Here is a 5,118-nt window from a genome sequence, read left to right on the forward strand (position 1 = left end):
CCCATTCATATTTACTAATATAATTGGAATATTAAGGTAACCTATTTGAATAAAATAGATGAAAAACTCAGGTAACCTAAAATTATTATTATTATTTGAAGAAACTTATAATCATATAATATTAATCAGCTATGATTAATGTATTCAGATATAAAGAGTAAACCTACTTTTAACCCTGAAAGTACAGTAATATTAATTTATTAATGAGTAAAACTTTTTTAATAGGGAAAAACTTATGCACTGAATATATGCATTGAGACTTGTTGGTAAGTCACATCAGTTATGATAATAAAGAAATGTGTTCAAATATGTAATTTAAGCAAACAGAAACCTCTGACACTTTCTGACGCAGCTTTGTTCGGCTTGACCAGAAACAACTTTCTCTCAGTCCTCTGCGTTATCGATCATATGTTTACAGTGACCGTAAGAGCTCAGATTCAATCAATATTTGTCTCCGTGAACCTTTGGTGTTCAGGTAGTGGTGACGTAAATGATTTCCAAACAGTCTGCTCTCTGGCAGATAAATGGTTCATAGGGACGTTTTCACCTCACTGGATGCTGATGACACAATTCAGTTTGATAAAGATTTTTGTCACAAAGGGCTACAATGAGGACAAGTCATCATCGGTGTGTTATTTGCTCTTTGATTAGAACCTGCTGATTTTTTTGTTTTATGTTTTAAGAATTGCTAATGCTGAGCAATGACTGTTTTCAAGCAGGTTTCCTAATTACTAACCCTACTGGGTTACAATTTCCCCCGTAAACAACATTTAAAATATTTTATAAATATTATATATTTTGTTTTATAATAAACAATATTTTACAATATTTAAAGCAAATATTGCATTAAATTATTTTAAAGGGATAAAAAAAAGTTGACGGTAGCCATTGACTTCCATACTATTTTCTTCCATATGGAAGTCAATGGCTCAATGACCATCAAGTGTTTGGTTACCAACATTCTTCAAAATATCATCTTTCCTGCTCAACAGAAGAAAGAAATTCATACATGTTTGGAACAAGTGGAGGGTGAGCAAACAATGACAGAATTTTCATTTTGGGGTGAACTATTCAGGAAAAAATACAAACTGTTTTTTTTTCTCCGCCGCAGACTTTTTGTCTCAGTAAAATGGCCATATATACTATATGGCAGTGTATAGTGTTCCACGAACATGTCTATGTTTCTTGACCCCACTTCACTGCTGCTGTTATTTATGACGTCAGTATTTTTGGGTCATTAAATGCATCTCTAACTGATGTAAGGTGACCGTGGCCTGTCAAGAAAAGCCATGTGGATTGCATTGAGGTGGAACGGCAATCCATCTCAGCTCAGAAATGGACTGAGAACTTGCAGGCTAAATAGGACACTGCCTTTTGAAAGTTTATCTGTTTCTGTTGAAGATTTTAAAACTCTGTAATTATCAGCGTGGATACAATACTATACCCCGAGTCTGCAAAAAAGATTTTACAAAAGCATTTTAGTGCTGAGGCAAGGTAAAGTTGAAGGTATTAAACTTCAGTGCATAACATCTAAGACTGCTTGCTCTACCCTTCTAAAAATAAAGGTTCTTTAATTGGCATTGATGGCTCCACAAACAACCTTTAAAAAAGAAAAAGGTTCTTCAGATTATTAAATTGTTCTTTACACTAAGAAAAATGGTTCTTTTGGTTGGAAACGCTCTTCGAAGAATGCAAAATGTTTCTTTATGACATTGCTTTTTGGAACCTTTGTTTTTTAAGAGTGAGAAAGACCTAAATGATACATCAAACTGCACACTTAAGAAGAAAGGTTTGCTTTTACTTTTATAACTGATTATCAGAATTGCTTAGAATAGCTTAAAACATTTCTGTAATGTTTTCTCACAAAAATCTAGATCTAAACTAGATAAAAATCTGTATGTGCACATGTACCTCAAACACTACGGTAATGAAAAGTTATTTTCACCCAGCTTATGATCTGCCATCACACTCACTTGGCAAAAAAAACAAAAAAAAGCATAAATCTATCTCATTAATCTTCACTCAAAGATGGAATACTCTAATCTAAGCATGTATACAATAGCTCTGCTTGCCCATGGGTAGAAACAAGCCAAAATCAACACAGCACTTAGTAGTAAAGCGTATTCCCTTAAGACAAACTACTGATCGTATAATCAGGTCTTGAACCACCAACACAGAGACACAATTTAGAAAGAAACGGAGCAATTGTTCCAACGAGCCTGCGGAGAATTACTCAGTGTTGTGTAACATTATACAATGGGCTCTCTTCAACTGTACAAACTTTAAAAAAAAGCGCTTTCTAAGTACAGTGGAACAACACTCTTATGTCCAATAAGAACTTTTCTCATTTGCTTCACTTCAGAGTTTGTGGTTGCCAGTTTTTTTTGCTGATCTCATAAAAGCCGCAGCTGTATTTCACCATCACGGATCTCTAAAGCTGTGTGTGACGCATTCATACTCCTTGAATAGCATGAATGCTGAGTCATATCTGCAGGCCTAATCGAGGCGATTGCTGAATTTATTCCACGCTGTGAGCTAGTGATCTGTGGTTCAAAGAACAGATGGGCAACATCTTGAACAGTTTTACAGGCCCATTGAACAGAGCACAGATGACTCTAGGGTCAGTGGATATTCGGAGTTTAGCCAGACCTATGTGGATGCACATCTCTTGATTAAATATTGCAATATGATGTTATGACATTAGACTTTGTTGAAAAGAAAAGTCAGTACAAACTAATTTTTGAGTAATAAAAAGTACCTACTAAATGAGTTACAACCTAATGCATTTTCAAAGATCAAAAGTCTTGTGTTCGTATTCTTATATGTTTTTTAAAACACTTAAAAAAAAGTAGTTTTACTGCTTTCTGCACTTTGTTATTCTTCCACTTATTTACCTATGACGGTTAATGAATTGAAAGTCATGCACGTTCACAGAAAATAGCTTAGGCTATTTCCGTTGCAAAATAAGGTGGATACTGCTGCCGGTTTCATTCCAGTGAGTTTAGGTTTATTTAGAGGTTAGCAGGCTTTTAATGAGAGCTTTCAAGGAAAATATATTTGCTGGATTATATTTGCAAAGTCATAAATGGGTTTTGCAAAAAACGCAAATGTCTTGGCTTGTGCTTTTAAGTTTATTGAACACCACTGTATATCTGCTTTATTTTCAGAGTTGAGTCTGTGGAAACTTGGGTGCTTATTGGGTGAGGATGGAGGGAAGCTTTAGCTGCAAAGTCAGTTCCAACAGGAGTTCGTTGTTATCTGAAGCAGCATTAGCCTCTCTGCTGCCCCCATCAGGTCTGGAGAATCCACACATTTATGTGATTTTACTGCAAGCTTTGGCTTGTGCACAACCGGACAGGTTCACACTCTCTGGAATATACTGGAGTTTAAAGTAAGTTGGCTTGAAATTCATGTTTTGTAAAACAAGGCTGGTTATTTTACTGCAAAATGTCTACCCTCATTTGACTGAATTCAACTTTAAAGATTCACTCATTATGTTTGTTTACATTTTGCTGGTTCTTTTTTTTTTATGTGCCAGTTGTTTTAAACTTTATACTGACGCCTGTGGATGCATGACATTTATTTACTAACTGCTACCAGTTCAATATCTTTTGATTTGTTGTTGTCTCATATACACACATTAATGAAAGTTATATTTTTTGGATTCAACCCAACAATTTTCATGTTTATGCTTTGTAATGTGGCTTGTGCATTGGCTAAAAGTCCTATATGAAGAAAACATTGTTGCTTCATCTGCATAACCTGGCAGGTTATAATGTGCCCTCAACATGGCATTGGCTGTTAAAAGGCCATCTGCTGTGTTTACACAAAAAAAGTTATTTCTAGGCCACTAATAGGACTAATTTTTCATCTTAAGTGAAATAATTCCAATCATATTTCTCAGAAGTACAGTTAAATTTTTTGCCATTAAAAAAAAAAAAAGCATTTCTTTAAGGGATAAAGGCAACCCACGTCTTAACAATAAAAGCCATTAGTCTATTATATTACACATTTCTCCTTTATTTTTTAAAATAATTTCTTTATAATAACTTCTCATATTGTGTTATATTATATCTTCAATGTGCAATTTGCAAAGAAGATTAGACTCCTGGTACACTTTATATCTGGGGGCACACTTCATGTCACTTATACAATTTTGTAAATTACTATTTTATGATTGTTACTGCATGTTGTTAATGAGTCCCTGTTTGAACTATCTGTCTTATCCTGAAGTATTGCCGACATGCTTTCGTGCTGTTTCAAAAGGAATGAATTCCGGATATATCAGTCTTTGTGCCCAAAATAGAATATGAGCCAGAGAAAACAATGAATAGATAATGGTAGACTTTGATTGCATCCTGTTTAATTCAGAACTCATCAGATATAGACGACCTCATCAGCTTCTAACAAGCTGATTTCAAAGAATGATGAAGTAGGCCACAGGCTTCTTTTTGTGTGTGTGTTTGTGTCTTGCTGGCACATTGGGTCGGAACTGGAACAATGTGTTTTTCTCTTGTTTGGGGCATCTGGGGTCCATCAGTCTAATATGTTATTATATAATAAATATTTGATTTGTAGTGTCTGCTATTGGCTACATTACTGGTTAAAATATGGAATAATAGTTTTTTGTTGAAAAAGTCACTTATGCTCACCAAGGCTGCATTTAATTGATCAAAAATACATTAAATAAACACTTTTCTTTGGAAACTATTATTCATCAAAGCATCCTGAAAAAAGTAACAGTTTCCACAAAAATATTAAGCAATTTTTCAAAAGCACTGATAATAATAAAAAACAATATTAATAATCGAGAACCAATAATAATTGATAATAAAGGAGCATTAAATGCATTAGAATGATATGATAGGGATGTGACACTGAAAACTGGAGTACTGACTGCTGAAAATTCAGTTTTGCATCACAGGAATAAAATTCATTTTAAAATATATTAAAATAGTTATTTTAAACTCTAATAATATTTCCCAGTAAATCTAGCCTTGTTGAGCTTAAGAGAACAAATAATAAAGTATTCCAAAATTCTACAGATATATATATATATATATATATATATATATATATATATATATATATATATATATATATATATATATATCTTTG

At 33.5% G+C, this 5,118-nt stretch overlaps 1 protein-coding gene across 1 annotated transcript in view; it reads left to right on the top strand.

Annotated features, from left to right (window-relative positions):
• Nucleotides 1-3,274: 3,274 nt before the first annotated feature.
• The window catches only part of LOC107593991 (solute carrier family 41 member 1-like), a 52,544-nt gene continuing 50,700 nt past the window's right edge, over nucleotides 3,275-5,118 (top strand). The window contains exon 1 of the mRNA XM_016283915.1: nucleotides 3,275-3,391. The gene's annotated coding sequence lies outside the window, so the exon portion shown is untranslated. The remainder of the gene's footprint in view (nucleotides 3,392-5,118) is intronic.

Source organism: Sinocyclocheilus grahami, unplaced genomic scaffold (assembly GCF_001515645.1).
Source record: "Sinocyclocheilus grahami isolate Dianchi unplaced genomic scaffold, SAMN03320097.WGS_v1.1 scaffold178.1, whole genome shotgun sequence".
NCBI lineage: Eukaryota > Metazoa > Chordata > Actinopteri > Cypriniformes > Cyprinidae > Sinocyclocheilus > Sinocyclocheilus grahami.